Consider the following 22,683-nt stretch of genomic DNA (forward strand, 5'->3'; position numbering starts at 1 on the left):
TAGTGTACACTAGCCCTCTGACTTCAGTGTCTTCAGTTTCTGCACTATTTGTAAACGAGAAGAAATCTGGAGTTGTAAATGACTGGCTCATTATGAAAGGAAAAGCCTTCCAACTTCCCCTTTTAGGGTAGGTGGAGGAATTGTACAGATTCAAATACAGGTGCTGGCAAGCATCCAATCTCAGTTGCCTGCCTCTGAGCCACTGCAGTGAGACCCCACAACTTACCCAAAAGAGCAGAGTCAACAAAATAAGAGCCGCTTTCCATCTCCCCGCAGCACTTTATGCTCACTGACTGAGAAGGAAAGAAAAAAGTGTCCTGAGAAAAGCAGATGAATGTATGCATTCTGACCTTTAACATCTTCCTCACCAGAAAGCTGGCTCTAGCAACAAACTGGTGGTATTACCATTGATTCCCTAGAGGAAAGGAGAGTCAGAGATGTGACCCATAGCATATTAGCCTGACATGGCAAATTGGATTGGCCAGAACCTAACCATGTGTAACCTCCTCTTCTTCCTGCCTCCTATTTGTGAGCATTTGATCCTTATCTTCTGCATTGCAGGGAGCATCATAACTTGAGGCTGCATTTGAAGAAGTTGTTTGAAGTCTGCGTTTGGTTTCTGTAATGGATGTTCTAATTTATATTGCCTTATTCTCCTCTCATGTGACTGGTGTAAGGAGTGAATCTGTTTAAATGAACTGAGGTTGAAAACTGGTATAAATAAGATGAGACTTGGGCCTATTGTATTTTTGTGACTGCGTTTATTGTGGGATTGGAGCTCTGTATGATATGCAAGGCAAGACTTGATACAAGTGTTTGGATTTGCATTATTTTTAGCTGGAGATATTGGATTCTGCCTCGGTCCATTTCTGTGGGGTATAATCTTTTGTCACTCTGATCCATATTATGTGGATAGGGATAAGAAAGAAAGACCAGTCTCTTAACAGTGATTGTGTCATAACTTTACTGTACATGCTTACAGCCTGGAACTTTTTGATGAACTGAAGGATTATGGCAGGAGAATGCATGGGAAGCTTGCATTGCTGTGTGTTTTTTGTGGATAAATAAAGCATCCACTCAAGTCCAATGGTCAAGTACATCAGGGTAAATGAAATCAGGATCAGGTTATAACATCCAAGGCTGCCAGTCGAATGTCTTCCACCAGTAACGGGAGGAAGGATGGTCCAGCAGTTAGGGCATGTTCCTAGGAGTTGGGAGATGAGGGTTCAATTCTCTGCTCTGTCACAGACTTCCTGAGTGACCTTGGGCAAATCACTTAGCCTCTTTGTGTCACAGTTCCCATCTGTAAAATGGAGCCAATAGCAGTGCATCACGTGGGTGTTGTGAAGACAAATATATTAAAGACTGCAAAGCACTTTGGGATCTACTGACAAAAGTTGCTATAAAGTATTTATTGACTTTTTAAAATACTTAGTGCGGCTCCACAGACAAGGACCATTTTAAAGTACGGTAATACACATGCTCTAGGGTAGAACATCTCTATTCAACACAGTATGCTCTTTTCTATCAGCCACAGCCTTGAAAGACTTTTCTGTAAGCATAGAAAACCTGCACTTACACATGTGTAAAATGTTTTTCTGAGAGCTTTAATGCATGAGATCTAGAATACAAATTGTTCAATCAATGTCTTTTTCGACTAAGGTAACTTACTCACTCTGTTTGCTAATGATACATGTTGTTTCAGTTTGATAAGCCATACAACAGGTTAGTTTTGTTTTATAAATGAATGGGAAAGGGGAAGGCTTACTCGGGGAAGAGATAAAATGGCCTGACCCTCATCTTAAATCTCACTGAAGTGAACCCAAACCTTCAATTATGGGTTGACAGTGGTTGGATAAATACTTCACTTCTCTTTCCGTGACTTCCAATGGACATCCTACTTCTGCTGAAAATCATCCCTGGACCTCAGCAGAGCTGGCAATCTGAGCTAAAATGTTTGTCACCTAATCTCATGATCAGAAGATTGGGAGGAGACGAGTGTTTACGGTGTGCGGTGTCTGAGAAATGGAAGCTCCAGAAGGTGAGAGAATTGATTTGGACAAGCTAGGTAGAGTCGAACAAAGAGGAAGTTTCTGCCATTTAACCCTTTTTCCTCTCCCTGCCACACACACAATGTGATCTCACTATAGGTAAGAGATGCACATGGGGCCAGAGAGAAGGGACTGAGTTGAGCTTCAGGGGACTTGTTGGGGACTGAAAGACCTGAGGAATCAGAAGTGTGATTCCACAGAGGATGAAATTCAACACCTTTCAGAGGGCCCACATGAGGTTTCTGTGCCAGCCCACAAGCGTAAGGTCTCACCCTGGTGTTCACCAGCTTAGTTACTCGTTACAGGGTGACACCAACAGTCCTTCCAGTCTCATGTCTCTCCTGAGTGCCTAACTACCAGACATTTGGACTGTTCCCCTGTAGTTTGTTACCCTGGTAGTTCTGAAACCAGTCTGCCGGTTTTCAGTTAACTTTGGTGCATATACTCCACCAGGGGTGAAAGTAAGGCGGTACGGGCTGGTACGGTGTACCGGTAAAAGGTGGCCACCGGTACTGGCCCGTACAGCTCACTTGAAAGTGCTGCTGTGGCAAAGGACCCTGCAGTGCTTTAACGTTGTTGCCCCTTTTGCCCCAGCCACCAACGGGGTGGGGGGGGGGTGGTGGCAAAAGGAGCAGCTGCCCTGGGGTCGGCAATTTAAAAGGGCCCAGGCTCTGGCTGCCGCCGCCGCTACCATGGCAGTGCCCGGAGCCCCAGGCCCTTTAAATCCCCGTAGAGCCCCGGGTGGTGTGGGCCAAGCAGCGCGGATGGGCTGGCTGGGGGATGCTGACCCCTAACCCCGCACCTTCTGGAAGAGGCCTCACCCTTTCTGCGGGGGCGGAGCCAACCCTGTACTGGTAATAGTCAATTTTACTTTCACCCCTGCATGTTACACAATTTGCAGAACAGAGACCTGCTTGGGACAAAAAATAAACCAAAGTTTATTTAATAGAAACACCGCAGATTCAAAGATGAAATAGCGAAGGAGAGCTAACCTATACAAGTTACACAGAAAATAAACAAAGGATGCAACCTAAGGCATTACACTTCTGTATTAGATAAAATCCTTTTTCTAATACAAGTCACCTTTTGCCTTACAAGTTTCTTAGTGCATCAGCTAGCTATAGAGGGGGACCCAGCATTCACCAGCTGCTTCCTGCCTCAAGACTCTCAAGTTCTCAGTCCCTAGCCTGATTTTAAAAAAAGTCTTTTTCCTCCCCCTTGCTCCCATGTCCACAGTTATTCAGATTGGAGAAATTCCCTCTTGATTTGATAGACAGGAAATCTCAATGCCGCCTTATTAATTCGAATGGCCCATCATTTTCTCTTCCTGGGCTGGACAATGGATGGTTACCTGGAGCTGGTTTCATGTAGACATTTGGCTTGGGAGGTACCCTTCCCTGCTATGAGATGTAGTTGAAGTTGTACTACAGATTATAAAAACAGTTTTCTATATACATCAGTACGTAGATAGATCACCACAGTCTCTATACATATTTCCCAATGACCATCACATTCAGAACATTACAAGCTTTCATAAAAGACCCTACTCAATATACTTTTATAGTACGATAAAACCGTATGCAATCAGTTGCAATTCAACTGCTCATTTTTGAGGTTTAAACCTTCTGTTCTCCTGCTAGAGTGTCTGGAACCTAGCTGTCACACCGTGTTAGGCCTGTGAACTGCTTAAGTCCTACTGAAGTCTTAAAAGAGGTGAGTTTCACCCAGAGAAAGGGAAATGGACATCAAGAAAATGAAAGTGTGGAGGTTGGGGGGAAGAAAAGGAATTGAGGGTAGAGGTTTCATACACAACTTGGGAGAAGGTGCTAGGAGGGAGACCTTGAAAACTTTGGATAAAGACCTTCACATTTCAGACTGTTTCTGAATGTTTTGAGGGCTATCACTATAAATTACTTTAATACAAGATATGTGTTTATGGGGCAAGAGGGTCAGCTCATGAGTGGTGTGGCTGAGAAAACAGTAAAGCAAATTTGAGTGGCTCTAATACCCAAAGAGGCACCCTTGCAGAACATGGAATCATTGGTTACCCTGACCTGTTTTCTGGTGTATGATATGTTTTCTTGTCTCTCCCCTCACTCTCCCCCGCAGTTTGCAGGAAGAGACTGGCCCATCTTTCTATCTATTTTTCTAAAAATGGAGTCAGCACTGCTGATAGTTGTAGGGTTGACAGAGATGGAAACTAAGTGCATCTGTAGAACCACAACCCTGACCTGGAGGGGATATTCCCCTGGGTGAGGGAGGAGTTTATTAGTCTTCAGTGACTGGCCTTTCTGCTGTGATAACGAGAGTGCCACTTGGGTGAGAGGGTACTTTTTGTGACATGAACGTTTGTTCATTGTTAACAGTATTGGTTCACTTTTAAATCTAGTTGTTGGGACCTAGCCTGTTGATGATTGAGCATTCCCAAGGCTGATTAGCTTGACAGAGCAAACTTACCAATGGATTTAATGGGGTCCCTGACTTTTCTCCCTTTTCTGAAGAGAGAACTGGAGGGGGGGACACGACACGCTGATAATTATTTTCAATGTTTTAAAACACACAGCTTACTCTAATTTGCTTGAAGATGCTTGTTTTCAGAAGTGGAGGCATTATATTGGGGTAATACATTTTGGCTGCTGTGTGTCTATATGGGAAGAAGTACTGCTTAAAAAATGTGTGCCACTTTGCTCTTGTTTTAAAGAACCATTTTGCCATTAACTATAAAGCAAATACCACACAAACTTTCAGCTACAAGGGCTTTTATTGTGATTTAACAGATGGATGTGCTTGTTTTTAGTGGGGTTGTTTTGCTTTTGAGTGTCTGCATTGTATCACTTCTGGTTGAGCACAGGAGGACTGGTGAGCATGTCGGTACATTTCAGTGTGGCCCACCTGCAGGTAGGAATATGCTTCTCGATACTACTGTTACTACAGTAGGCACTGGTGTGATTTGTATGGCTATACTGAATCATAACACTTGTGTCTGAGACCCATAGCCATAGGGAGTTCCAGAACCAGCCTCATGGCAGGACATAAGGCAGCAGCCCTAGCTAATGTTACGCTGCAAGCGGTAGGGGGTACTGCAATGGCAGAGTGCTAGCATTCTTCATCTGAGGCATTAAATCAAGGTCCCCCTCTGTCTTTCACTGCTACCTGTCTAGATGGAAGATGACACTTTGTAAAGAGTTGAGGATAACCCCAAGTTTCTGGCGGCAATTCCCTTTCCCAGTAAAATGGCTGATTAGAGCCTGAGGCTGTGTGAGAGCTTTTCTGAGTACAGAATGGCTGCTGCATTTGCCAGCCAAGTTCTCATGGTGCCAGTGTGACTCATCACTGTATATAGAGCTTTGACATATCATGAACACCACTCTAAACCAAAAGGCAGTAGAGACTCCTTGGACTCCAGTGAACTGTTAGTAGCTGTGCTTTTCATGGAGTTCTCTCCAGCAGTGCGGGGGGAAAGAATCCTGCCCCTCAGGGTGTGGCGTGACAGCAGAGCTGCTCCTGTAGCATTTTTGTCCCTGTTCTACAACAGGTAATGGCCAGCGGATACATATAGCATCAGATCCGTTATCTCTGTCCATGCCTCACACTCCAAACCCCGCTCTATGGGATGCAGAGGTGGGTTCCATAACATGCAGGATGGGGACAGCCTTTGTATGGGATCCACAAATCCTCCCCTTCACATCCACAGTGAAACAGTGCAGTCCTGTAGTGTCTGAGGAGCCTTGAGGTCCACAGAGTAGTGGGAAAGAGCTGCCCCTAAATGAAATGATTCGTTGTAGCACATGGTAAGGTATGTTACCAACTCTGTGCAATCAGACACCTGCAGTGGCACTGGAACAGTTTGTATAGTGGGGGTGCTGAAAGCCACTGAACAAAACTGTAAACCCTGTATATGATGGAAACCACTTCAAGCCAGGGGGTGCTGCCACACAGGAGTGGCGCCAGGATTTCTGGCGCCCTAGGCAGAATTTGGGGCATGGCATTTTGTGCGCTCCCCACAGGGCACGCGGGAGCTTCCGGTTCCGCTGCTGTTGCGCCGCCGAAGAAGGACCCTCCGCTGAAATGCCGCAGATGACAGCGGCAGTCATTGAGCTGCTCAAATGCCTGCCACTGTTTTCCGCAGTACGTCGGCAGAAGGTCCTTCTTTGGTGGCATGATGGCAGCGGAACCGGAAGCTCCCGTGCGCCCCATGGGGAGCGCACAAAATGCCGCCCCCCGAATCCTGGTGCCCTAGGCAACCGCCTAGGGTTGCCTAATGGAAGCGCCGACCCTGCTGCCACATTCCTAGTTCCAGCACCCTTGGTCACCTGTGCAACTATGAGAGTGGCCCAGAGCCATCCGAGCGGTGGGGGGGGAGAGATGCCCAGAAAGAACCCAAAAACACTGCAGCAATGGATTTACAAACTGTGTAGGAAGCTCTTCTTACCCCTGAAATGCAGGTTCCTCTGAAGTGGAACAGAACAGCTAAGGCAATCTGGCTGGGACTCGGGGGCTAGCATTCCAACAGTTATGAAAAGGGCCATGGGACTTCTAATGACCACAAGTGGTCAGGTTGCTGGTTGTATGTCTCCTACCAAAGAGGGCGGCATCATCCGTAACTGAGCACCTCCCAATGCTACGCTGGAGCATTTGTTCAGTGCTGAGTGTGACACAGCTACTCAATCAGCAGGATCACTTGCCTCTCCAGACTAACCTGGATGTGGGTCACACAGATGCTGACTGTGTGCTATGAGCCATGAGTGCAATTCACAGGCAAGGGCAACCTTTCAGCCTTGTACTCCTGGCATTACAATCACTCAGCAGTTCTCATGCGGCAGTCACTGGTGCATCTGCCAGGTCAATCTGCCTCGATGCCTGTGTGGATCTAGTAAGAGGATCTCTCTTTAACTAATTACTTAAACAGGGGGACTGGATGGCTGAGGGCCATAGTAATGCAATACTGAGACTTTCAGTTCTAAGTAACATGCTTGAATCTGAAATCTATAGGCTGGTCAATGACCATTACACTATATTAAATGTGTGGGTTGTTCCAATTTAGTCTCTAATGAGATAGTATCCACATCACACAACCTACTGTCACAACTGGTACAGATTGGCATCTCTTTGGCTGTTTCAGCAGTAAGGTCAGAGAGAGAAAATGGGCCTTAGAGAAAGTATCTAGCTAACTCAGTGGTGTCAGACTCCAGTCTTCTGGCCTGCTTAGGATATTTATATGGTCCGCATGAAAGATTGAGTCTGCGCTAGTCTAGCTTTTTTTCCCAAAGAGTAAGTTCTTAGCCCATGTTATTGCAAGAAAACCTTTTTACATGCAAAAGAAATGGAGTAAAACAGTAGTGACTCAGGGCCTCTGGGGTGCTATTATGCATCTAATTTGCAGTTTGCTGCAACTTTGTCTGTATGTAGCTGCCTATGCAAATTGCCTAACAAAAAAGGACTTGTGGTGATTTGGTTCTAAAAATTTCCTGCATCATTTCCCCTTCCCCCCGCCCCCCGGAGGATACTGAACACAGTCGTAGCAGGTAGGGCCAGTCATGAACTGATATTCACTAGCTCATGATCAGGGCATGTAAGTCTAGCTCAGCGGTCGGCAACCTTTCAGAAGTGCTGTGCCGAGTCTTCATTTATTCACACTAATTTAAGGTTTCGTGTGCCAGTAATACATTTTAACGTTTTTACAAGGTCTCTCTCTATAAGTCTGTAATATATAACTAAACTATTGTTGTATGTAAAGTAAATAAGGTTTTAAAAATGTTTAAGAAGCTTCATTTAAAATTAAATTAAAATGTAGAGCCCCCTGGACTGGTGGCCAGGACCCGGGCAGTGTGAGTGCCACTGAAAATCAGCCTGCCTGTCGCCTTTGGCATGTGTGCCATAGGTTGGTAACCCCTGGTCTAGTTGATGTATAAGGACCATTCCACCATTTGTCTGTGTGTAGGCTTCCCATTATTATCCATGGGAGCTCTACTGTGGAATGAGGGGAATATGTAGATCTTAGTAGGCCCAGGAGCTGGTTATCAGAGTTGCTGATCACCCATAACTCCAGGTGAAGTCCATATAAGCTGAGATCACTCAGCATCTTTGCAAATCAGGCCCACAGAAATTATTTAAAAATATAAGCTAGCCCTCTTCACAGAGAGTCTGTCATGTTTTTGAGAAGGTGCCTATTGCAGATAAGCCATTTGCAGGCCATTTTATTGGTCCTGCAGGTGAGAGCAAGAACAATGCTGCATATGCTTGAGCTCCATCTACTGACACTTTAGTAAGTATTGACACACATACACAGATAGCACTCATGTATAGGGCACTCCTGGAATGCCTATCATAATTGGATCTAAGCACCATGACAACTTTCACCCTACAGACCCTTCCATGTCAGGATTGAGGCACATTGATGGTGTAGTGTGAGGGAAGTTTGCTGCACCATATCCTGTATTGTCCCTATTCTGAGATTACACAGAGAACCTTGGTCTCCAGGACACTCAGTCTGGTACCTTTACCAGCAATGAATTTACTTAAACTTTTCTACAATTTATTTTTCAAAAATTCCACGGTCTAAACGAAACTGCAAGAGCAAAGGAGATATTCTGTGCACATCGTCCTGATGTGGTCAGGGAGGGTTTCTCTCTTGGAGGGGGTCAATAAGCATTTGGTCAAGGGGGATTCAGTGCATATAGTGTTAGATTTTTAGAAAGCCTTTGACAAGGTTTCTCTCCAAAGGCTCTTAAGCAAAGTAAGATGTCATGGGATAAGAGGGAAGGTCCTCTCATGGATTGGTAATTGGTTAAAAGATAGGAAACAAAGGGTAGGAATAAATGGGCAGTTTTCAGAATGGAGAGAGGTGTAAATAGTGGTGTCCCGCAGGGGTCTGTATGGGGCCAGTCCTATTGAACATATTCATAAATGATCTGGAAAAAGGGGTAAACAGTGAGGTTGGAAAATTTGCAAATGATACAAAACTACTCGAGATAGTTAAGTCCCCAAGTAGACTGTGAAGAGCTACAAAAGGATTTCTCAAAACTGCATGACTGGGCAACAAAATGGCAGATGAAATTCAATGTTGATAAATGCAAAGTAGCGCACATTGGAAAATGTAATCTTCAATACAAATATAAAAAGATGGGGTCTAAATTAGCTGCTACAGCTCAAAAAAGAGATCTTGGAGTCATTGTGGATAGTTCTCTGAAAACGTTTACTCAATGTGCAGCAGTAGTCAAAAAGCTAACAATGTTAGGAATCATTAAGAAAGGGATAGATAATAAGACAGAAAATATCATAGTGCCTCTATATAAATACCTGGTATGCCCACATCTTGAATCCTGTGTGCAGATGTGGTTGCCCCATCTCAAAAAAGATATATTGGAAAAGGTTCAGAAAAGGACAACAAAAATGATTAGGGGTATGGAACAGCTTCCATATGAGGAGAGATTAATAAGACTGGGACTTTTCAGCTTTGAAAAGAGACAGCTAAGGGGGGATATGATAGAGGTCTTTAAAATCATGACTGGTGTGGAGAAAGTAAATAAGGAAGTATTTACTCTTCATAACACAAGAACTAGGGGTCACCAAATGAAATTAATAGGCATCGGGTTTAAAACAAAAAAGTATTTCTTCACAAAACACACAGTCAACCTGTGGAACTCTTTGCCAGAGGATGTGATGAAGGCCAAGACTATAACTGGGTCAGAAAAGAACTAGATAAAGTCGTGGAGGATAGGTCCATCAATGGCTATTAGCCAGGATGGACATGGATGGTGTCCGTAGCCTTTGTTTGCCAGAAGCTGGGAATGGGCGAGAGGGGATGGATCACTTGATGATTACTTTGTTCTGTTCATTCCCTCTGGGGCACCTGGCATTGGCCACTGTTGGAAGACAGGACACTGGGCTAGATGGGCCTGTGGTCTAACACAGTATGGCCGTTCTTCATGTCATTATACTTTTGCTGTGTGGAGCCTGGGGAAACTAGCTCATGACCTCATTAAGGGAAAGGTCCCTCTGTCCTGCAGAACAGTTTGAGGCAGTGTCTTTCTCCTATTATTCAAACCGAGGGGTTCTGTTTATTCAATCATCTTGTCCATTGGTGAGTGACAGGTGCCACTCGTCTGTGAAGAGCTTAAATTGAGGTCTGGGCATTTTTCAGTCTCTGTAGCAGTGAGCGCCTGCTCAGCAGGATTTTATATTAGCAGTAGCTCACAGAATAAAACACTTGTTAACGTCTTTATTTTAGTTTGTCTCCACTGGACAGAAATGAAAACTAATTAACATTCCAGGCCATTTTGAGTTTAATCAAAACCCTTTCTTTTGATCTTTTATCTCTCCAAGGAGTAGCAACTTGCTTAGTTAGCAGATTGTGGGCCCTGAGACTATTTCATTTCAAAGAGGTCAGACTGTTTATTGCTGGGAAATAAAATCCCCATTTCCCCCCCTCTTTAAATCTCCCTTTTTCCATCTGCTGCTGCCATCTCTGGGCTGACTGCTCATCTGTAGAGATGCTGTATTTCTAGCTCTCCTCCATCATGCAGCAGAATTTTAATAGCTGCTTCTTTCCACTGGATTTTAGAGTTCATATCCGCATCATTAGAGGAATGCTGCTCCTTGTTACTTGAGTGAAGGGCCTGTTCAATGGAAGCATTGTGACCTAGTGGTTAGAGCAGAGGGATGGTGACGCAGAACCTCTCTCTGTGACCAGCTCACCTTGGCTGTGTCTCTACTGACAGGTTTCTGAAATTATCCCATCATTGATTTAGGACCCTCTTGCCTCTTCTAGCTCTGTCACAGAACTGCTGGTGACTTCATGCCCCAATGGAAGCATGCCTGGACAGTGTGGGTGCATAGCCATAGCCCCACCATACTGGCCGCTGGCTGGCACAACAGGCCTGTCAGTCGGAGAGTGCACACTGCACTTCCTGAAAGGAGGAGTGAGATGCACATCTGCATGTTTCCCCAGGTGCACCCAGAAGCACTTTGCCTGCTCCAATGATTGGAAGACAGAATGGCTCCAGGAACTGCCAGGGGCATGCCCTGGGCTGCAGCTCCTGCTGCCCCAATATAGCCCATAGTGTGTGAAGCATTTAGAAATCCTTTGGAATGAACATTACAGTTCAATTGTGAGAAGGAGTTGTTGTTTTTTCGGGAGTACAGAGGGAGGAAGCTTCTGGAGCTCAATTGACTGAGCTTCATGGAAAAAACTTTCTTCGGATGAGCTCTGCTGATTTGACTTGTCATATTGGAAAGTCAGCCGGATTAAAAGATCAGGTCACCTTCTGCCTGAAGAAAATAACTGAAATCTTCAATAGCAGCTGCAAGGAGTTCTCTGGCAGGGACAGCTGGGTGAGATTTGCACCAACGTGTGTGTGTGAGTGAAAGTTGGTGTGTGCTGCAGATCACTCCTCCAGACATGGCTAGTGAAGGGGAGCATGTCTTGCTCTCAGAGGTTTTCATCTCATTAACTATGCTTGATGCCACAAGGAAAAGACAAAGCCAGGCATTATCGGTTTAAAGTGTTACCAGGGCGTAACATGAAGAGAGAATGCCAAAGAGGTTTTTCTGCAATGGGGCTTTTTGGGTGTGAATGTGTTGGTTGTGAAAGGGTGTCTCTAATAAGAACCCTGACCTAAGGTCATGCATGGGGGGGAGGAAGAGGGGAGGATAAGAGATTTGCTGTGCCTGCACACTGCTCTGCCAATGCACAGCTCTGCCCGCTTCCCTTGCCTCCCTCACTTTGACTGTTCTGCCCATACAACAAAGTCCATACCTGCAGTGCCCCTGCTGTTCCATCCCTGATGGCTATTCCTGCAAACACCTCCAGTGTTCTGTTGTTGCACGTTGTAACACAGTGGGCACTCATCACTGCAGCACCTCCTGCTGGCTACCTCGGGAATTAGCTCTTCCAGCTCCAGAGCACCTCCTGCTGGCAAGTGTGTCTCTACCAGTACCTGCTTGCTTTCAATCTCCACCACTGTACTTCAGGCCCCACATCCCTCCTGGCCTGTGGTGCCCTTCTCTGGGGTACTGCCCCATAGCAGTGCCCCCAGACCCTCTCTGGGGTCCTCCCCTCTCTGGGGAACCCTAATCCCCTAAACTCACCTCGCCTCAGTGACCCACTGCCAGTCTTCATCTAGCCCTTTCCCTCAGGGGCAAATTGCAGTCTGAAGTGCCCATACATCATCAGCCAGGAGGTTGGACCTGTTGCATCTTCCTCCCCTGGCTGCCTCCCCACAGCCCTAATACCTCTTCCAGCCCTGACAGCCAGGCCTCTGCCTGGGAGTTTGCCAGGCTGGAGCTCCCAGAGCTCCTCCAGCCCTTCCCCAGCCCTGCTCTGTCCAAGGTACTTACCTTTGCTCTTTCATCCAAAGAAGTGAGCTGTAGCTCACGAAAGCTTATGCTGAAATAAATTTGTTAGTCTCTAAGGTGCCACAAGTACTCCTATTCTTTTTGCTCTTTCAGGCAGCCAGGTCCATCTCTCTCCAAGGCTGGAAAGAGACTGACTACCCCGTCTAGTCTGTCCTCTTTTATACCAGCTTGGCTAGCTCTGATTGGCTGCCTCCTACCTCTTGCTGATTGGCTCTCAGCCCCAGCTCTCTCCACAGGCTGGCTTTTAACCCTTTCAGAGCTGGAGCGGGTTGGCCACCTCGCTACACACGTTAATCCTGAACCTCAGCTCCTCTTGCTGTAGTCCTGGACTCCCTACACTGCTAATGCACTTCAGTCCTAAACTGCAGAACAGCCTGGTATTTCTGCTCTGCTTGTCCCTTGTCTGGATACCCCAATCTTAGTGTTCTGCCAGTGCACCGCATTTGTGATCCACAGCCCCCTCTTCCTTGCTGATCTTTCCGCCCCCTCCCACACACACTGCAGTTCCAATCCTGGGTTCCCCCCTGCTGTTCACTCTGTGTTCTTCAGTCTAAACCTAAAACATCCCCTGCTACTGCATCCCTGTGATCTGGGAAAAATAAAACATTTTAAGGGAAGAGCTGCCTCCTGGCCACCTGGGATCTGCCAAAGTTCTCAGGGGAGCAGGACAGAAGCTTGTGATCACTCAGAGATGCTTGAGGTGTCTGTGATTCCTCCTTTCCAAATGTTACATTGTATTTTCTCTGAGATTCCTCTTCCCTTGTCTTTCAACTGGAAAGTTACAGAAGCCAGTGTCTCATCTCTGACCAACCTTACTACTTGCTCTGTTCTCAAGTGTTTCTGATCTATTTTAAAATGCAATATGCAAATCTTTTTAGAAACAAGGCAATCCAAAGTGGGGAGGGAGTGAATGCTTTGGGAGTGGGGGAGGGGGAATAGACACACTTATGGCCTGATCTTCAGAAGCAGGGCCGGCTTTAGGCCAATTCAACCAATTCCCCTGAATTGGGCCCCGCCCCTAAGAGGGCCCCGTGCCCAAACCCCAGTACGGCGTACCGGCAAAAGCTTCCCCAGGGGGCAATTTAAAAGGCCTGGGGCTCCCAGCAGGGACTGGAGCCACAGGTCCTTTAAATTGCCACCAGAGCACCACTGCTGGAGCCCTGGGGTGGGGCTGTGGGGGCTATTAAAAAAGTTTGGGGCTCTGGCCCTTTAAATAGCCACCGGAGCCCCATCGCTTCCCCAGGGTTCCCGTGGCTATTTAAAGGGCTGGGGCGGTAGAAGAAGTGGAGCCCCAGGCTCTTGAAATAGCCCCCAGAGCCCTGGGGTAGCAGGGGGCTACGGGGGCTATTTAAAGGGCTGGGGCTCCAGCTGCCTCTGCTGCCCCGGTCCTTTAAATAGCTGCCGAAGCCACACCACTTCCCCAGGGCTCCCTCAGCTATTTAAAGGGCTGGAGCGGTAGAAGCAGGGGAGCCCCAGGCTCTTTAAATAGCCCCCAGAGCCCTGGGGTGTCCGGGGGGTGGACTCCAGCTGCCTCTGCTGCCTGGTCATTTAAATAGCCCCCAGAGACCCGCCACTTCCCCAGGGCTCCTGCGGCTATTTACAGGGCTGGGGCAGTGGAAGCAGGGGAGCCCCGGGCCCTTTAAATAGCCCCTGAGCCCCAGGCTGCTGCTGCTACCCTGGTGGGGGAGGGAGGAGGAGGGGGCACTCACCATACAGGATGGGCTGTACTCCCTGTACCTGCACCAGCTGCCCGCAGCCAACCCCTGCTGCACCCCCTACCCGCACCAGCTCCGCACCCCCTGCTCTGCCTGCACCAGTTCCTGTCTGCAGCCAGCCCTGCACCCGCTGCCCGCAGCCAGCCCTTCTCCAGCCAGCCCTGCACCCCCTGCCTGGCCCGCACCAGCCCCCGTCTCCAGCCAGCCCCGCACCCCCTGCCTTGCCTCCAGCCCTGCACCAGCCCCTGTCTCCAGCCAGCCCTGCACTCCCTGCCCTGTCTCCAGCCAGCCCCTGCCGCACCGCCTGCCCTGCCCGCACCAGCTCTGCACCCCCTGCCCTGTCTCCAGCCAACCCCTGCCGCACCCCCCTGCCTGAAGCCAGCCAGCCCACCCCACACCCCCTGTCTCCAGCCTGCCCCACACCCCTTGCCCAGCCTGCAGCCAGACCCTACCTCCAGCCCCCTCCCACCCCAACCTCCAGCCAGCCCCATGTCCACTGGTGCCCTGCAGTTCCCAGGGCAGTAACCCTGCACACCTGCTTCAATGAGGTGGGCAGGGAGCAGCTGGGGCCCACATATGTGCACCCTAGCACACCCTCAGGGAGTGGTGGAGCTCATTTCTAGTTCAGGCCCATCTTTTTAAAAAAGAACTTTAGGTAGGGTTAACATACATCTGTATTTTCCCGGACATGTCAGGCTTTTTGGTTCTTAAATCGCCATCCGGGAGGAAAATACGGACGTATGGTAACCCTATTGGTACAAAAAATACATACTGTGGCAGAACTTTTTATAGGGAACTGGTTGCTAAGAAATGAAAGGCTTTTTTTTTTACACGTTTTTTTTTTTTTAGTCATCCCTGCCGGGGCCCCGCCGAAAATGTTCGAATTGGGCCCCGCACTTCCTAAAGCCGGCCCTGTTCAGAAGTGCTGGTCCCCTCCAATTCTCAGCTAACACAGTGGGAGCTTTGGGTGACCAGCATCTGTGAAAATCATACCTTTTATTGTAAACTGTTAACCTAGTTTGTTTGGCTAAAGTCAAATGCAGAATTCGGTACATTCCCTGTCAAGGGACACACTCTGCTGGGCAGAAAAATGGACTTATTATATCAAGTCCGTTCCATCTCTAATGTTTCTGATCTATGCTCTAACTCTGTTTTTAGGACTGTGGTTGGTTTATGTGACGGAATAATCACCTGAAATAGAATATAACACAATGCAGTGTTCTTTCTAGGGCAGAAAGGCCCCAATTCCTTGTGTCTCAGAGTGCAAGTATCTATGCCCATTCCATTGTATAATATTGGAAGGATAAAAATGTGCACATCTACAACACCTTTCTTGCAAGGATTTAAATACATATCGTAAGCATTTGGTGGATTAGGCTTCATAATTGCTTCTGTGGGATAGGTCAATATTATTAGCCCTGTTATGCAGATGAGAAAACTCAAGGCCTGGTTCTGTCTAAATCAAGTTTAAATAATTTTGTTTAAATTTTGTTAAATTATTTAGTTTAAATTAGTACCCACACTAATATGTAATTTGGTGCAAGTGAGAAAAGAATCAGGACCTGAGGCAAAGAAAGGCTGGTGGTCAAATTTCAGTATTGTGGCACCCAAAATGAGAAGCTGTTCCTGAAATCTGTAGCCTATGTGACTTGCCAAAGCTCACACAGTGAGTCAGCGTGGAACTGGAAACAGAAGAGCTGAACTACCATAAGATAGGCTGCTCTGGGGGTATTTATGGCTCAGAAAGAAGCAGGAAATACTGGAAAGCTCATTAGAGAGTCTTCTCATGAGATTTCCACTCTGGTTTTGCAGAGTGAAGAGATTGACCCAGCTGAGGAGTTGGCAACATTTGGGATGAAGAGCCAGCCCCCATCTCTGGCTCTATGCTGGCTTAGTAGTGGATGGACCATGTGTGGGCTGATAAAGATAATTCCTCATCCATCACTGCTTCCTCATCACAGATATATGCAATGGACCTGATACAGGTGTCGGGAGGTGGAAATTACAACTCCATGGGCCCAAAACAGATTAATCTGGCCAGGCATGGATACCATTGTCACCATCCTCTGGTAATTCTGCCAAGTGGTTTCAGCACCTCACCCTAGCCTGCCTGACTATGCCCCCTCCCCAACTGGCAGTGCTCGTTTTAGGGGCAGTGCTGAACTTACATGGGCAACCTTCCAGAGGGGAGATTATACCCTCTTTCTACCACACAAGACTCTTCCTCGACAGACTTGCTGCTTCCCATGTAGACTCTGGGTCTAATAAGGGGCATGCCCTTTGAAATAAGCAATGGGCAAAAAGGTCTGAGACCAGAGAGAGGCCTGAAATTGCTTTTTCTTTATTCCTCCCCAATAAACTTTATTTATTAAAACCATGCATTACGTCAAAAGCCACATACTGCTGCCACCGAGGAGTGTGGGAAAAAATCAGTGTGGATACTGTGTAGTACATTCATTGCTATGAAAGGAGTTAGCTGTCCCTCTAAGCTAGAAGGTGGTAAGACCTAATACTTTGCAAATGACTTGATATTGCTCTGAATTTCCTTTTTATAACGAAAATACCATTATATTTTATATTTCCAACAATACAGAAGCTTCATAAGCAGCTGTCAACCCCTCCAGGCTATTTTATTCTTTTCCCCTATTTCCTGGGGGCAGGCACTGCAATATCATTGCCATCAGAATTACAAAGAAGGGAAACACACACGCATCCCTGGTTTTTGTTGTTGTTTGGGGAGGCAAGCCGCCCAAGAAGATAGGTGTGCCGTTTGTCCTTCCCAAAATGATGATTGTGTTTGTAAAAGGTGGCCTGAAGTTGCTGGGCATTTGTGCATCTGGCTTTGTTCCTGGGAGTGGGAGTTGTGGCTAGGAAGCCAAGTCTCCAAAACATGATACTGCTGTAACCAGTGCAGTTTGCAAGTGGCTTTCAAAAGGTTTTCGGATTTATTGTGAAGAAACATCCAATGTTCAGCTTCTGTTCTCAACGTCTGGGCTCTTGGATTGAGATTCCTGAGAGCAAAGTTTTCCCATGAGATTTTCTGCACAATGACCTCAGCAGCAACATGTTGCTGCTGCAGCCGAAGCAAGAGTGAATGAATGTATAGATTTCTCTGAGAGAGCCTTGCTGAGGTTTAACTTGTGTATGCTTTTAGATTGTTGTTGTATACATTCCCACGCTAACGTTGACTTAGGAGTAGATTCTGATACCTGGGCTCATGCTGAGCCATGGAATCAATGGGGCTACTCCTGGAGTAAAGTATTACTCAGCATCATCAAGTGACGCTGACACTTCCTACTTCTGGATCCTGGAAGTATTTTGTATCCCCTTCAGAGCAAAGAACTGAAAAGTGAATCAGGGATCAGAACTATAACGTGATGGGCTGCTCAAGATGGTGGCTTGACTACTAAAGTCAGAGACAGGACTGGGACTGGGCTGGTAGCTTTTATAGGGTTGGGACAGGGCAGAAGTGGGGAGCATCCAAGCTGCATGAAATTCTTTACCCCTTAAAGACAGTCTGCAGTAAGTTGTGCAGCTCTACCCTTGGTGTTGTGTAAACCACGTGGGGGCAGCAGAGGGAGGCTCTTGACAGCATGACTCCCACAGGAAGAGTGCTGTCAAGGTACATCAGATTAGGCAGAGCAAGTGACCTCCATGCTGATGACTCTGGGCAGGGGCGGCTCTAGGCACCAGCAAACCAAGCTGTTGCCTATCATGCCTGCGGGAGGTCCACGGGCAGCGGACCTGCCGCAGGCATGACTGCGGAGGCGCTCGTCCGCGGCTCGGCTGGACCTCCGCAGGCATGACTGCGGCAGCTCGGAGGTTCGCTGTTCCCGCTGGCTCGTGGAGCTGAGCTCCAGAAGAGGGGACCCGCCGCGCAGCACACCGCGCTGCCTGGGGCAGCATATTTTCTAGAGCCGCCCCTGACTCTGGGGGTTGGAACCCCTAGGTTCTTCCACTGGAGGGAGGGCGGGCAGCCATTCTCCCCCCTGCAGGAGAATTCTAAGAGCCCTCGGAGTTGAAGCTCATGGAGTTTCTGCTCCCTTCCTCCATGGGTTATTCCTGTGGGGTATAATTGTCACCCTCAGGCCTCACTCATGTACCCCTCCCGTTGATTTCACTAAGCTTCACTTGAATAAGGATTTGGGCCAGAACAAATAATATATTGCACTAATGGGAGAGGAGCACTGTAACTGCTAATTTAGTAAGACCATGACTAGGAGTCAAGAACAGTGCATTTGATTATTAAGCAAACAAAAATTAAATTTTCTAAGCTTAAATGAAAAAATAGATTTATATTGCACTGGCTGTTAATAAATAGACAATTATCTGTTGGGTACGGCTGATCTTATTAAAATTCAGGCAAATAGGATTACTTTAATTTTTCATCATCAGAGGTTAGTAAAAGTTCATTGTGTGTGTGTGTTGGATTGGTGAAGGGAAAAGTGAGTGTTGGCTAATGAAATGTCTTAGCATATCAGTCCCAAAATAAATGCTTCCTCCAGAAATATATGTAATTTACCAGTTAAAACTCAATAGACTTCTGCCCCCCCCCACACACATATTAAGGCTCTGAGTCTCTAGTACCTTGCTCCTCATGTCATCATTTACATCTCTGCAAATCAGGGTGTAAATACTATAATTCTGATCTGGTAACAGTAACTTTACACTGACTTTGCCTAGGTGTAAATGCTATCAAGGTGCAAGGGAGAGGAAAATCAGGGCTTCCAACTCCAAAGTGGGTCAGTTAGGAAACAGGTTGTGGCTGCAGGGAAAATAGAAATGAACCTGAGTGATGCGTTGAGAACCGTGTCAGATTGCAAACTCCCCTTCCCCCATCCCGCGCACAGTGCAGAGGTGTCAGATCCTGGCTTATTCCACTGTCCTGCTGGTGTGAATCAGGAGTAACTTCACCAGAGTCAATGGAGTGACGTGAGTGTTAGGGCCTGTCTATGTGATGCAGCAATGTGCATAGAAGGGTGGGATTTCTAAGGTGCCCCAATGTGTTGTACACTGACTGGCCCATAGACCCTGCTGGTGAAAATTAAACTTATTTTTATTCACACCAGCGGAGTCTACATGGGCCAGTTAGTGTGCAGCACATTGATGTGTTTTGGAAATCCCAGCCCCCTAGTGTGCATTGCTATACCACAAAGACAGGTCCTAGCATGATTGAAGAATCAGGCATCTTGTGTATTTTAGATCTTCAGTAATACTCTCATACTCAAAGAGAGGAAAGAGATACAATAATAATCCTGTGCCGGGTTATCAAATGTTTCCTTGGCTCAGGAATTCTAGAAGATGCTACTTTTTCCATATTTACTGTTCCCTTGTAGCCATACTTGATTGGTTATGTGCCCATGTACTGGGGTGATTGCAGGCTCTTTAGAAACTGAGACACATGGGACTGATTCTCATTTACACTAAAGCCGTCCTTTACACCATTTTGACAGTCTAGAGGTCTGAGTGTACATGAGAAATGGGCCTCACATTAAAATTAAAATTTGCTCTATATTAGAGCTCTATGAATCAAAACTGGGAAGTTATTCAATTCACACTGAAGGTTTTTTTTTTCCTTTTTGGGTTTCACTTTGGCAGCTTTGGGCTTCTTGTTCTAAAAATAGCCAGTGCTGAAGATGAATAAGCATGGACAGATTCCTTCTCTGTTTGATACATTTTTCCATCATCCAGTTTGACCACCGGATTTACAAAGGTGTACGCTTATGTGTTCTCCAATAGAGAGAGCCTTAAAGCCACCTTATAATTGGTCGTATGCCCTCAATCATGGGTTTCCCTTAATGTTCTGAACTGTGGTGAGAGAAAATCTGTCCGGTGGGTGTAAAAGAGGTCATGCACAATGTAGTACTTTGTTCCATTCCTGAGAATGGGTTCTTATGAATACTGGTGGCTTTGCTGAAGGGGGAGTAGGGTTTATTAGGACTTTTATTAACACACTGCTCAATGCCTACTTCTTTCTCAACCACACTCATTTCTCCCCCTTCCTCCCACAGAAGCCATTTTTTCATGGCATGTTACCTTGGGGGAAGGGGAGGATTGGTACAATGGATCAGCAGCTTTGGGTTACTATCTGCATCAGTGCTTTGTTCCAGTTTCTTTCTCAGCACTTATTTAGCACCTCCCCCCCGCCACACACATTCTCTCTCTCGTGCCTTTGTTGCTCAGTCCAGCACATGCACAGATCTAAATGTCTGTGGGCCAAGTTTGGTGCAACTCAGAGCAAAACTTGGTCCATACTATTTACTTTGTAATGTTGTTTGCAGTACTTTAATGGTCAGGATGGGTTTTGACCTATAGTTATGAAGGTGGTTGAATTCTCTACAAATCAAATCCCAGGGCTGCCAACTCTCATGACCTTCATTATTTTATTTCAAGCTCCAGTTCCTGGAGTCATGGGCTGATGTGAGAATTACAGTTTTCATCATGAATAAAAAGTTTCTAGCCCTTATAGTTATAGTGGGAAGTTTGAAGACTTGATCTCTAAAGGTCTCAAAAAACAAAAGGCAAATGAGAAGAACCCCAAGTTTACAATCTTTTAAAATCTCACGCATTTTAAGCCATTCTCATGATTTTTCATTGGTGAGGGTGTTTCATTACATCCTTCTCATGCCAATGTTGGTGGAGAGGGCAGAAACTAGTCTTTTCCATCCCTCTGTCATTAACTGCACTTCCACCTTCTCTATGGTGTTGAGATTGACTATTCTGTCCTCTCTGCTAAGAGTTCTTCTGAAAGTTTCTTTTGGGCACCCTTATTTCCTCACACCAGTTGGTTTCCTCTTAATAGCTTCCTATGCAAGCCTGTGTGTTGGCCTGTGAAGTACCTGCCCAAATACATCCTTTCGGATTCTGGTGGAAATGAGCTGCTGATTGGTAGTTTCATGCATCTCTTCATTGGTGAGGGAGTCTTTCCAACCAATGCCCAGAATCTTTTAAAGGCACTTATTTTTGAAGGAGTGTCCTTTTCTGTCAAACATTTTTTGGTAGCTCTCCCACTCTGGCTGCTGTATGCTAGCGCTGATTTGCATTTGAGATGAACATTCTCTGTTTTGTTCTTCTGCTGCATAGCTTTGATCTCCAGACATTGTTTTAGTAAACACACTGTATGCTTGTCCCACCTTTGATGTCACTTCCTCCTTGGAGGCCTCTGTTAGCCAATATGGTGCTGCCCAGGTAGGCGAACTGTTCTACTTTCTTGATACTTTTGCCTTTATAGTATGGTGTTACTGCTTTACATCTGCCTTTCAAGGATGTTTGTTTTAGCATAACTTCTATTGCGCATCACTTGGCCCACTGTTTTTGCCAGGTTCTGTCTTTAGGTTAGATTAGGGTTGGCAATACTTTTTGATTTGCCAAAAAAAAAATTTAAAATTCATTTTGTTTTTTTTCTTTTTTCAAAATTGCCAGCAAATTAAACAATCAGTTACTCACACAGCTCTACCTAGTGCAGTGGGGCCTTGATCCCTGACCGGGGTCCTTAGCAGCTATCACAGTAGAAATAAATAAGAAGAAATAACTAGTCTGGGTGATTTAAGGGGCTGAATTCCAGCCATAACAAGGTCCTTGGTGAATGAATACTGTATGGAAGGGATTGTTCATTTTGTTGCACATTTAGTACTAGGCAAACCTCAGAAGCCTGGGGGGACTCCGTTCAGTTAAGATTAAATAAACTGAACACTTGATCCAAGGTTTAAATTTCTGTAGTCTAATATCTGAGCCACAAATCTTTGGAGAAAACAGATTCCCATGAGAATCCCACCCTGGTACTTATTTCAGGTGAATCATAAATCCCATGTGATAGTCTTTTCTGGTATTATGTGGGCGCTTCTGTTTGTAGGAGAAACTCCTATATTTCCCAGTGAAAGGTACTGGGAATAAATACGATATTCCCTAGCTGAACATGTTTCTGCAGAAAACACGGGGGGGACAAAAAACCCACCCCAGCCCTCGCTCAGTGTCTTGAGTAAGCAACAAATAACTCTGCTAATGTATTTTAAATTACTCAGTGAAAGATGTTTTGCTTTCCTAGAAGAGATTTATCAGCTAAAACATGCCTTTGTGGAATGTTTTTGAACCTGAACTACATAACAGAGGCTAGTAAATACATCCCACCAGCAAAGAAAGATGGGCCGCGGGAGCCATTAGAAATATAAATTCTCTGGTTTTACTGCAGTGTTCTGCTGGCAGGTTCTACATAACTTGATTTAAAACAAATTCCTCATCCTACCCCTTGCTGCCCACCGTATTCATGCTTGTCCTGCCAAAGTCGGCAGGCAGGTAAGCCAGGTAAATTAATGGCTGGTTTCTGCAACTCCTTAGCAGTCCAATTATATATTTCTACCATTGCTGCAAATGTGTCACATCTATTGGGCATAGTATAGGACTCAGAACTGAAAATCTGGATTTGAAATTTTACCCTAAGACAATAAATACTAATAAAATGGAGTCTTGGAGTTGGTTATATTAGTGCTTAGCCCTCAGTGGTCATCTAACAGCACAGATCCAGCATTATGCTCTGTGGAGCGGTGGTTCTCAATCTTTCCAGA

General features: G+C 46.1%; 1 protein-coding gene across 15 annotated transcripts in view; it reads left to right on the plus strand.

Moving 5' to 3' along the window:
* The window catches only part of LRFN2 (leucine rich repeat and fibronectin type III domain containing 2), a 289,298-nt gene that overhangs the window by 109,267 nt on the left and 157,348 nt on the right, over positions 1 to 22,683 (plus strand). The window contains exon 1 of one of the 15 annotated variants that reach the window (XM_039532846.1): positions 15,935 to 16,191. The exons of the other annotated variants lie outside the window; for them this stretch is intronic. The gene's annotated coding sequence lies outside the window, so the exon portion shown is untranslated. Of the gene's footprint in view, positions 1 to 15,934; positions 16,192 to 22,683 lie in introns of those variants that run through there. 15 annotated transcript variants of the gene reach the window in all.

The sequence above is a fragment of the Mauremys reevesii genome, linkage group 3, assembly GCF_016161935.1.
Source record: "Mauremys reevesii isolate NIE-2019 linkage group 3, ASM1616193v1, whole genome shotgun sequence".
Lineage (NCBI taxonomy): Eukaryota > Metazoa > Chordata > Testudines > Geoemydidae > Mauremys > Mauremys reevesii.